At 39.2% G+C, this 13,192-nt stretch overlaps 1 pseudogene; it reads right to left on the bottom strand.

Moving 5' to 3' along the window:
* Positions 1-531: 531 nt before the first annotated feature.
* LOC133052632 (tRNA pseudouridine(38/39) synthase-like) overlaps positions 532-13,192 on the bottom strand; it is a 106,331-nt pseudogene continuing 93,670 nt past the window's right edge.

The raw sequence follows: 13,192 nt of genomic DNA, 5'->3' as shown, positions 1-13,192 counted from the left end.
GTATACAGAAATACATCTCCATTTTACAATTACTTTTTTAAAAATCTCAATCTTTTTGGACAGGGATAAAAGAATAAACTGTTTCTTATTTAAGCAACAAGATCTTTCTTACTGTAATCTTATGGGCTTTTTAAAGAGCTTATCATCTGAATTTCTAGAACTTCTTGTAACCATATATACATTTTGCTTTCTACACCCACCTACCATCTAGGTGGTTGTTGCCTCCTGGATTCTGGTGAGTTTTTCCATGGTTAAATGCTGTCTTAATTTCTGTATCAACACAGAGCCTCTTTGTTGGCCTCCATAAGTAATATTTTCTTCTTCTAGTCTGGCATTATATAGTCCCTTTAGGCTTTTTGTTTCCTCTTCATGAAATACATGTAGATGCTCATGTACATCCCCTGCTTACAAGATGCTGGATTGGGAGTCCTATCCTTGACATGTAGGATCATCTATTAGAGGCTTATAGTGTGCATTTCCTTCTACTACAAATGCAATGGTCTGCATTATGACAGAGTTATTAACTTTTCTTTATTCTATCACTCCATTCAGTATTTGGTGGTGGGTAACACTGAATGCCTGAAACTCCCAGTCATAAAATCCAGTGGCTATCTTGAAACTTAAAGTCTCATAGAAAAGAGAAAATTCTACAGCTGTACCATATTGAGGTTTCAAGGGATATTTCACTATGCTCAGCAGCTCATCAATAGTCTGTCTTCTCCATTTCTTGACCAATTAGCAAAAGGAGAACCATCATACAACAGACATGATGATAAAGGAACACCTGGCCTATAATTTCAAGTTGACATACTAGAAAAGTTCTTGCCCTCTCCCTTCACTCAGGCGCTGGACTACTAGCTGTACTTGGGCAGAGAGAATAGTCCACTGAAAAATTAATCACTCTGTTGGCTACATCCATTTATATAAGTTCCTGAAGTCTTATGTGTCATCATACTTTTGATGTTTATAATATCTAAGTCACCACAAGGGGGAAATGGCAGTAGGTCTACTCATGATAGCTGAATCTCGCACTGAAGCTGAGTTCTACAGGGGCCCAGGCCAGTATATGGAGGTCTGGAGGGAGCACCTGATTGCAAATGTGGGGATAAGAACCTCTTTAGCAGCATGGCTGACCGTGTTCAAATCAACATCCTCTGAATCCAGCTCCTTGCAAAGTAAAAACAAAGGCCAAGAGAAATCACCTTTCAAAGTCACTTAATACATTTCTTTCTTCACCATTATCAGTGAGAGTTGGAAGTCAGCCTATTTTCTCCTAGTCCAGTCATGTTTAGGGCCTCTGTTTCTCTTCAGTGGTTTTGTGTTCTCCTGACTGGTAAAGCTTCAGTATCCTTAGTTCAAACCAGATAGACTATCCTTAGGACTACATGTCTTTGGTAATGAGCACTGAAAACTAAAAAAAAAAAAAAAACCAACCAAAAAAACAACAACCAAACAAAGTAGCACACTTAGGATTTCCAGTTCTCAAAAGATGTTCTCTAGTGTGCAAGTCCTTGTTGTTGTGGGCCTGTTCCTTCTTAAGCCATTATGCCTCCTTCTCCAGTTTTTATACACTTTTTAAAGAGTTTCTCTGTCTGATTTCTGTCTATGAAATTTTTAGCAATAACATGATAACCCCAGGAATAAAGGAATCATACAGGTTCACCACATGTACTTATCGTGGGTCACAGATGTAGTCCATTTTCTAGTTGGAATTTTAAATTTTATCACTATTGAATGTCGAGAGTTCATTATACATTTTTGGCTTCCCTGGTGACTCAGACAGTAAAGAATCTGCCTGCAGTGTGGGAGACCTGGGTTCGATCCCAGGGTCAGGAAGATCCCCTGGAGAAGGGATTGGCAACCCACTCTAGTATTCTTGCCTGGAGAATTCCATGGACAGAGGAACCTGGAGGGTCACCATCTATGGGGTTGCAGAGTTGGACATGACTGAACTAACACTTTATACATTTTAGATACAAGTCCTTTGTCAGAAAATGTTGTTTATATTTTTCCCAGTCTGTAGCTTATGTTTCATCATCGTTACAGCATGCTTCACAGAGTAAAAGTTATAATTATGTTTATGAATATTTTCCTTTTATGGATCATGCTTTTGGTGTCTAAGGACTTTCACTTGGTCTTTGGTACTGAACATCTCTAAAATTATAGTTTTACATTTAATCCATGATTTGTCCTCTGTTTTTGTATAAGGTATAAGCTTTGGACCAAGGTTCTTTAAAAAAATTAACTATATTAATTATTATATAATTAACTAATTAACTATGTCCAATTGCTTCAGGAAAATCTGTTTAAAAAGGCTACTCTTCCTCCATTTTCCTTTTTATTGAAAATAGTTGAGAATATTGTTTTGAGTCTATTTCTGGGTTCTTTATTCTGTTCCATTAATATATGTGTCCATCCCTCAGCAAACACCATGCTATCTTCAGTATTGTGACTATATAGTAAACCATAAAACTAGGTACAGAGACTCCTTCCACTTTATTCTTATATTCTTTGTAGTTTTACTATCAGAGTAATATTGGCTTCATAAAATGAGATGAGAAATGTTCTCATCCTCTTTAATTCTGTGATAGAAATTGTAAATTGACATTTACTCTTATTTAAGTGTTTGGTAGAGTTTTCCAGTGAAATCATGTGGGCATGGGTATATTTCAGGACATAAACTACAAATTCAACCTCTTTATTGGTTATAGGACTAATTATATTGCCTATATAACCTGGTTGGGGTGGGGGTTGCAGTAATTTGGGATTATTTCAAAGGATTGATTCATTTCTTCTAATTTTTCAAGTTTACTAGTTAATAAAAGCATCTACCTATTATCCATTTAATGACTGCAGGATATGTGGTGACATTCCCTGTTTTATCCCTGATATCTGCCATTGTCACTTCTCATTTTCTCTTTTCAGTCTTGCCAAAGGTTTATCAATTTTACTGATTTGGGGGGAAGAAATAGAGAAAGTCAATAAGAAAAAAAAGTCTTCCTTTCAATTTCATTGATTTCTGCTCTTTATTAATTTCCTTCCACTTGCTTTGGGTTTTTTCTCTTTTCCCCTATATTCTTTAGGTAAGAACTTAGGTCTCTGATTCAAGGCCTTTCCTTTTTTCTAATGTAAGCATTTAATGTGATAGATTTCTCAGTGCCACATTAGTTGCATTCCATATATTTCAATATGTCTTTTCATTGTCATTCAGTTCAATGTCTTTCTTAAAAGTTTTCCTTTGAGGTTCTGTCCTTAACCTATGGATTAATTAGAAACATACTTAAATTGCCAATTGTTTAAAGATTTTCCTGTTGTCTTTCATATTTACAGAATTCTAGTTTGAGTCCATTATTCTCTGAAAATATGTTCTGTAAGATCTCATTGTCTTCAATTTGTTGAGGCCCATTTTATGGCCCAGCATAGAGACTATCATGGTATGTGTTCTGCAGACTCTTGAAACAAGTGTGTACTTTGCTGCTGCTGAGTGGAGTGTTATATATATAAATTAGATCCTGTTGGTCGTTGTATTGTTCAGTCATTCTCTTTGCTGATTTTCTGCCTAGTAGTTCTATCATTTGCTGAATGTTAGATGTTTGAAGTCCAAGTATATCTGTGGCTAGGTCGATGTCCTCTTTCAACTCTTGTCAGTCTTTCCTTTATATGTATTTGGAAACTCTGTTGTTTTCTTGATACACATTCAGTTATATCTGTGGTGGATTGATACTTTAATAATACTTTAATTGATACTTTAATGTCCCTCTTCGCTCTTAGTAATTTTTATTGCTATGACGTCTACTTTATCTGATACTAATATAGTTATTCCTACTTTTTATTTTTAATTTTGTGATAAAATACACAACAAAATTCATCATCTTAACCATTTTTAAGCATGCATTTCAGTAATATTAAATCCATTTATGTAAGAGATCTCAAAACTGTTTTCACCTAGGAAAACTGAAATTGTACCAATTAAACAACAACTCCTTAGTTCCCTTCCCTCCATTTCTCCATTCAACTTTCTGTTTCTATGAATTTAACAACTCTACATTGTTGTTGTTTAGTTGCAAAATTGTTTCCAACTTATTGTGACCCCATGGACTGCAACATGCCAGGCTTCCCTGTCCTTCACTATTGTCTGGAGTTAGCTCAATCTCATATCCATTGAGTCCATGATGCCATCCAACCATCTCATTCCACTGCTCCCTTCTCCTTCTGCCCTCAATCTTTCCCAGCCATCAGGGTCTTTTCTAATGAGTTCGCTCTTTGCATTAGGTGGCCAAAGTATTGGAGCTTCAGCTTCAGCATCAGTCCTTCCAATGAATATTCAGAATTTATTTTCTTTGACTGGCTGGATCTCTGGTCATCCAACGGACTCTCAAGAGTCTTCTTCAGGAGAGAACAAGATGGCTAAGGAATAGGTGGATGTGGAGTACATCTCTCTCTACGGATACACCAGGAATACACCTCAGACACAGAAGTGCATGCAGAACACCAGCTGAGGGCAGATAGGAGTACCTGATGGGCAGAAAAGAATATATAGAACCATGCAAACCTCGGTAGGACAAAGGAACTAGGGGGAAAAACAGGAGTGTTAGTAGGACTGGACCTGCCCTTGGCGGGTGAGGGAACTGAAGCAGGGGTCTGATCCCCTCATCGGGGCAATTGTCTGAATCAGAGGAGAAGCATTTAAGGCTACGAATGAAACAGCTGATCTGTGGCAGCCTAAATGGAATGAGAATTAGACAGTCCTTGCTGAAGCCATACATACAGAGGACAGGGATGCATGTCCCCTGGAAGGTGCAGCTGCTGGCAGCTGGAGTTTAGGGAATGTGGAGCAATCCCAGGGCAAGGGTTGCTATTGACTGTGGGCAGACAGATCGAGGGGGTGTGAGCAAGGAGACTGTGGTGGGAAATGCCTGTGGAGGAAGGCCAGGCAGCCAGGGAAGCAAGGTGATACTACTGAGTCATGCATAGGGGGTGGAGCCATCCCATAGCCTCTCTCCCCACACGCCAGCATCGGCAGCTGAACAATAGAGAGGCTGGCCCATCAGGCACCTGACTCACCAATCTACAGAGTAGGAATAGACCCAGAGTACTCCTTTAAGTGACTGATGCACCAAACTACAGAGTAGGAACCCACCCAGGGTGTCCCTTTAAGTGCCTGATGTGCCAATCTACAGAGTAGGACCCCAGCCAGGGCGGGGGAGGGGGGCTCTATATTCCTGACGCACAGAACAACAGAGAAGGACCCCAGGCAAGGGAGCCCTCTAAGTGCCTGAACAGGCAGAGCTACAGAGAAAGACTGGCCAAAGAGGCTTTCTGATATCCAGCTATAAGAGGCTCAAAAAAAGACTGATAGGGCCATAACTCCTGTGGCAGAGGCAGTCTGTGTCCTAACACACTTGGCACCGCCAGGGTCCTCAGAAACCAAGCAGCTGTGCCACCTTTATGCTCAACTCTCACTGGGGCAGAGCTGCCACAGGCAAACAAAATCTTGCGTCTATGCACACAGGATCACTTTGGTCATGTCTGACTCTGCGACCCTGTAGACTGTGGCCTGCCAAGCTTCTCTTTCAGGGAGGGGATTTTTCCAGGCAAGAACACTGGAGCGTATTGGCCAATACTGATTGCCATACCCTTCTGATGATGCTGCTGCTGCTAAGTCGCTTCAGTTGTGTCAGACTCTTAGTGACACCATGGACTGCAGCCTACCAGGCTTCTCCATCCATGGGATCTTCCAGGCAAGAGTGCTGGAGTGGGTTGCCATTTCCCGCTCCAGCCATCCCCTTCTAGAGCACTATATTTCCTGCTGCCCTAGCCGCCAACTCCCCTGAGTACTTGGTGCTGCCAGAACTCCTGTGACCCAAATAGCTGCACCACCTCCACACCTGGCCCTCACAGGGGCAAACCCAAGTCCTCCAGGGCAGCTTCAGAAGCAGTCCCCAGTGGACAACCCACACACAGAGGTGGAAATAAAACCACAATTGAAACCCAGGGGCAGTGTGACTAAGGAAGACGACCTAAAACCTTCCCACCAGCTGTACAAACTGTAGATTAAATCCCAGACTCTGTCTATGGAATATATAAAAGGACATTGAGAGCACCCACAAAAGAAAATGCACTAGTTCTGATAGCTGTGGACATTGTAGACAGGAACACACAGGAGTAGGACCAGATTAGAATCTGAGCTGCCCCCACAGCAGGTCCAGAAATAAGCAGTGTTGAAGGGTATCCTAAGGAGGTGAAGTAGACTATGACTCCCAGCGAGGGAAATGACTCTAACAGCAATGATTCAAGAAAAACATTTATTATTCTTATGTTTAGACTTGTACTGTAGATTCTTTTGGATTTTTCCCCTTTATCCCCCTCTGTTGTCAGTTCAGTTCAGTTGCTCAGTCATGATCAAGTTGGGTTTATTCCAGGGATGCAAGGATTCTTCAATATTCTCAAATCAATCAATGCCCCCCCCCCCAATTATTTTTATTAGTTGGAGGCTAATTACTTTACAATATTGTAGTGGTTTTTGCCATACATTGACATGAATCAGCCATGGATTTATGTGTGTTCCCCATCCTGAACCCCCCTCCCACCTCCCTCCCCATCCCATCCCTCTGGGTCATCCCAGTGCACCAGCCCCGAGCACTTGTCTCATGCATCCAACCTGGACTGGCGATCTGTTTCACACTTGATAATATACATGTTTCAATGCTGTTCTCTCAGATCATCCCACCCTCACCTTCTCCCATAGAGTCCAAAAGTCTGTTCTATACATCTGTGTGATACACCATATTAACAAATTGAGAGACAAAAACCATATGACCATCTTAATAGATGCAGAAGAAGCCTTTGACAACATTCAGCACCCATTATGATTAAAACTCTTCCAAAAATAGGCATAGAAGGAACCTACCTCAACATAGTAAAGAACATATATTATAAGCCTACAGCAAACATTATTCCCAATAGTGAAAAACTGAAAGCATTCTCCCTAAGATCAGGAAAAAGAGAAGGGTGCCCACTTTCACCTCTATTATTCAAGATACTTCTGGAAGTCCTAGCTACAGCAATCACAAAAGAAAAAGAATTAAAAGAAATCCAGATCGGAAAAGAAGTGAAGCTCTCAGTGTTTGCAGATGACATGATACTGTACCGAGAAACCCTAAAGGTAGTATCAGAACATTACTAGAGCTAATCAGTGAATTTAGCAAAGGTGCAGGATACAAAATCAATACACAGAAATCATCTGTATTTGTATATACTAACAATGAAAAATCAGAAAAAGAAATTAAGGAATCAATCCCATTCACCACTGCAACATAAAGAATTAAATATCTAGGAATAAACTTACCTAAGGAGACAAAAGAACTGTACACAGAAAATTATAAGACACTAATGAAAGAAATCAAAGATGACATAAACCAATGGAGAGATATTCCATGTTCCTGGGTGGGAAGAATTGATATTGTGAAAATTACCATACTACCAAATGCAATCTACAGATTCAATGTGATCTCTATCAAATTACAAATGACATTTTTCACTGAACTAGAACAAAAAAATTCACAATTTTATGGAAACACAAAAGACCCTGAAAGGCCAAAGCATCCTGAGAAAGAAGAATGGAGCTGGAGGAATCAACCTTCCTGACTTCAGATTATACTACAAAGCTACAGTCGTCAAGACAGTATTTTACTGGCACAAAAACAGAAACACAGAACAATGGAACAAGATATAAAGTCCAGAAATAAACCCATGCATCAATGGGTACCTTATTTTTGACAAAGGAGGCAAGAATACACAATGGGGCAAAGACAGCCTCTTCAATCAATGGTGCTGGGAAAACTGGACAGCTACATGTAAAAGAATGAAATTAGAACACTTCCTAACACCATACACAAAGATAAATTCAAAATGGGTTAAAAACCTACATGTAAGACCAGAAACTATAAAACTCTTAGAGGAAAACATAGGTAGAACACTCCATGACATAAATCAAAGCAAGGTCCTATTTGACTCACCTCCTAGAGTAATGGATATAAAAAGAAAAGTAAACAAGTGGGACCTGATTAAACTCATAAGCTTTTGCACAGCAAAGGAAACAGAAACAAGGTGAAAATACAACCCTCAAAATGGGAGAAAATAATAGCAATTGTAACAACTGACAAAGGATTAACTTCCAAAATATACAAGCAGCTCATACAACTCAAGACCAGAAAAACAAACAACCTAATCAAAAAGTGGGAAAAAGACCTAAACAGACATTTCTCCAAAGACATACAGATGTCTAAGAAACACATGAAAAGATGCTCAACATCGCTCATTATTAGAGAAATGCAAATCAAAACAGCAATGAGATATCATCTCACACCAGTCAGAATGGCCATCATCCAAAAGTCTACAAACAATTAATGCTGGAGAGGGTGTTGAGAAAAGGGAACACTCTTGTACTGTTACTGGGAATGTAAATTGATACAGCCACTATGGGAGAGAGTACAGAGATTCCTTGAAAAACTAGGAATAAAACCACCATATGACCCAGCAATCCCACTCTTAGGCATATACCCTGAGGATACCAAAATTGAAAGAGACACATGTATCCCATTGTTCACTGCAGCACTATTTACAATAGCCAGACCATGGAAGCAACCTAGATGTCCATCAACAGATGAATGGATAAAGATGTGGTACATATTCACAATGGGATATTACTCACCATAAAAAGGAACACATTTGAGTCAGTTCTAATGAGGTGGATGAACCGAGAACCTATTATACAGAGTGAAGTAGGAAAGAGAAAGATAAAAAAATATGATATTCTAAAACACATATATGGATTCTAGAAAAATGGCACTGAATAATTTATTTACAGGGCAGCAATGGAGAAAAAGCCATAGAGAGTAGACTTATGGACACAGGGAGAGGGGAAGAGAGGGTGAGATGCATGGAAAAAGTAACATGGAAACTTACATTACCATATGTAAAATAGAGAGCCAATGGGAATTTGCTGTATGGCTTGGGAAACTCAAACAGGGGATGTGTATTAACCTAGAGGGGTGGGATGGGGAAGGAGATGGGAGGGAGTTTCAAAAGGGAGGGAGTATATGTATACCTATGGCTGATTCATGTTGAGGTTTGACAGAAAATAACAAAATTCTGTAAAGCAATTATTTTTCAATAAAAAGTAAATAAATAGAAAAAAAAAAAAAGAATCTCTTCAGCACCACAATTTGAAAGCATCGATTCTTCAGCATTTATCCTTCTTTATGGTTCATCTCTCACAACCATACATGACTACTGGAAAAATCATAGCTTTGACTATACAGCTCTAGGTACCTCATATAAATGGAATCATACAATATGTCTTTTTATAACTGGTTTATTCATTTGGCATAATGTTCTTAAGGTTCACTGATGCTGTAACAATGTGTCACAATTCCCTCCCTTTTTTATGGCTAAATATCATATTTTATGTACAGACTACATTTTTTTTTATCAATTCACCTATTAATAAAAACTTGAGTTACTTCTATCATTTGCCTATTGTGAATACTGCTGCTATGAGCTTGGGTATACAAATGTGTCTTCAAGGTTCCTGCTTACAGATCATTTTGTGTATACAGCCTGAAATAAAATTGCTGGAACATATGCCAAATTCCATTTTTTTTTCTCTTTTTTTGCAAAACCTCCCTATTGTTTTCCATAGTGGCTGCACCAATTTGTAGTCCCACCAACAGTACACAAGGGTTCCACTTTCTCCACATCAGCTTGTGGTGAGATTGAGTGCTTGGAGTTGCTGAAGAGTTTTTCTTAATGCTGGTTTGCTATTCTTAGTTTTTGGTTGTCCCTATATGTCTGCTCCATACAGAGTGTCTCTCATGATTTTGCCAGTCACCTAGTTCTGAATGCTTTTATTTCTTATTCATTGGTAGATTAGCAGTACAGAGAGAGAGTTCTCTATTCTCCTACTAAAACTTCAGTCTTAGGTAGGCCCTGTAAGCCTGGTCTTCATAGTTGGGCTCTTCAGCATTCCTAGCCTTACTCTTTGTGATGGTTAGACTGTAACTTGTTATACATCTTTTGTGAGAGATTGATTTTACCTCATCACACAGCAGTAGACACTTACTGCATATTTTTATCACCTATAAAACAATCTTTTTTTGGCAGGAAATCATGCTAGGTAATCTTGGTGGTAGGCAAGGTTACAGGTCTGAATGAACATGTAAAAGAAAGAAAGAAAGTCAAGTCACTCTTTGCGAGCCAATGGATTACAGCCTACCAGGTTCCTCCATCCATGGGATTTTCCAGGCAAGAATAGTGGAGTGGTCTGACATTTCCTTCTCCAGGAGATCTTCCTGACCCAGGGACTGAACCCAGATCTCCTGCATTGTAGGCAGACACTTTATCGTCTGAGCCACCAGGGAAGAATGAACATGTACCTGTGTGCTATTAGTGGAAACATCTGTATGGCCTGAAAAATCCTTCACTGTCACATTTAGTTTGAAACTGCTACTTTGGATGATGGTAGATACATTAGTATCTGAGAGCTATTACTGCTGTCATTATTACTGTCTGGAGCATTCCAGGAGGATGGCACTTATCACTAGTTGCTTGGACTGGAGTCTTCTCTGATCGAATGTGTTTGGTACATCAATTTCTATTCATTTACTGATGATTCTATCTGCACCTATGTGCACAGAAAGTATCAAAGGCAAAAAACTAGTGCATGCTGAGAGCAGGCCTATTTAATGAACTGAGTAGTGTAGCTTTGCTATTGTAAAAAGCAACAGTAACCTGGAGACACCTTTTCCACACTTCTGTCATAAAATTATCTCTACCATCAAGATAAGGTGGTAACCACTGATCTGCCTATATAAAAGTGGCCTCCCTCATTCACCATGCATGCATTCAGTCCTCATCAGGTGGCAAGTACACTTTGGGGTGTTGGAAAAAATTATACACAGAAATGACTGTCAAATAACTTTGCAATAAAAGGAAACCAGGTTGTTCAAGGCCCCCTGAATTTCACATAAACCTTTCAGTTCAGTTGCTCTGTGGTGTCTGACTCTTTGTGACCCCGTAGACTGCAGCATGCCAGGCTTCCCTGTCCATCAACAACTCCCAGAGCTTGCTCAAACATATGTCCATCCAGTCGGTGATGCCATCCAACCATCTCAACTTCTGTCATCCCCTTCTCCTCCTGCTTTCAATCTTGCCCAGCATCAGGGTCTTTTGCAACGAGTCAGTTCTTTGCATCAGGTGGCAAAAAAATTGGAGTTTCAGCTTCAGCATCAGTCCTTCCAATGAATACTCAGGACTGATTTCCTTTAGGAGGGACTGGTTGGATCCGCTTGCAGTCCAAGGGACTCTCAAGTCTTCTCCAACACCACAGTTTAAAAGCATCAATTCTTCAGAGCTCAGCTTTCTTTATGGTCCAACTCTCACATCCATTCATGGCTACTGGAAAAACCATAGCTTTGACTAGATGGAACTTTGTCAACAAAGTCACATCTCTGCTTTTTAATATGCTGTCTAGGTTGGTCATAGCTTTTCTTCCAAGGACCAAGAGTCTTTTAATTTCATGGCTGCAGTCACCATCTGCAGTGACTTTGGAACCCAAAACAATAAAGTTTGTCACTGTTTCCACTGTTTCCCCATCTATTTGCCATGAGGTGATGCCATGATCTTAGTTTCCTGAATGTTGAGTTTTAAGCCACCTTTTAAACTCTGCTCTTTCACTTTCATCAAGAGTCTCTTAAGTTCTTCTCCACTTTCTGTCATAAGGGGTGTATCATCTGCATATCTGAGGTTATTGGTGTTTCTCCCAGCAATCTTGATTCCAGCTTGTGCTTCATCCAGCCCAGTATTTCACATGATGTACTCTGCATATAAGTTAAATAAGCAGGGTGACAATATACAGCCTTGACATACTCCTTTCCTAATTTGGAACCAGTCTGTTCTTCCATGTACACTTCTAACTATTGCTTCTTGACCTGCATACAGATTTCTCAGGAGGCAGGTCAGGTGGTCTGATACTCTCATCTCTTGAAGAATTTTCTAGTGTTCATTGTGATCCGCATAGTCAATAAAGCAGAAGTAGATGTTTTCCTGGAACTCTCTTGCTTTTTCTATGATCCAACTAAAACTCTCTTGCTTTTTCTATGATCCATCTAAACCTTCAGAATTTCTTAAAGCTGCCATCATACCCACTTTTGAGAAGTGTGATACTCAATCTCTAGCCCAAAGGTGTTCCTTTGTTTCACTTAATCTAGTTGACCCAGGTTGGCATTTTTAAAAGTAGTAATATTTTTTTTTCATAATTAATGGAAGAAATACATCAGAATAAGTTAGGAAGCAAAAACTTTTCAAACTTGCCAATTCAAAGTTTCTATTCCAAATATTGTCACATTCTAAGGACTGCAGCAACATCCCCAGCACCTGACCATCTTCCTACTCTCTCACCTCTTGTCATCTTCTTCACTGACTGAAGTGTCAGCTAGCTGTTCACACCATCTTCTCCTCAGAGAAATACAAGCAACCATATTTTAGCTACATGACTCAGTCTTTTTATGTGGCTTTGGTCTCTAAAAACCTACTTTTTTCAGAGGCAAATGATAGGACAGTGATTTTTTATCATCAATTATCTCCATCATTTTGAATAATTTTGTTGCCTTCCAAATCTCTGACAGCATATCTTATGTTTTCTCTGATTCATAATTAGATTTTACCAAATTGTCCATTTATGATTATCTTTTCAATGTGACAATGCTTGGAATGCTTTTAATCTATATTGTCAATCCAATAATTTATGTTGTTATATTTAACAATTCATCTCTCATGGTTCCTTTTATTCTTTTATTATTTTTAACTTTTTGAATTGCATCTTCAGTTCACTTATTTTCTTCAGCTTTAATGATGAAATTCTTTTGGACTATGCATTTTCTCATATGTACAGTTTGCCCTTATTTAATAGTAATGCTGATACCTAAGGGCTTACTCTATGTCACCTTTATAAATACTCTATTATATTTATTTAATCCTCCAAGAATCTTATTGAATAGTAAAGTGCATGGAGGTTTTACATTTTCTCATATTTACACCAGATTACACTAGCAGTGGATGGTAGAGCCAAACTGGGATTCAGGCAATCTGTATGCAGGTATTGTCCTCCAAATCATCATAATTTAAAAAGCAC

Source organism: Dama dama, chromosome X (assembly GCF_033118175.1).
Source record: "Dama dama isolate Ldn47 chromosome X, ASM3311817v1, whole genome shotgun sequence".
In the NCBI taxonomy this organism is placed as follows: Eukaryota; Metazoa; Chordata; class Mammalia; order Artiodactyla; family Cervidae; genus Dama; species Dama dama.
This window is presented reverse-complemented; position numbering and strand designations above follow the sequence as displayed.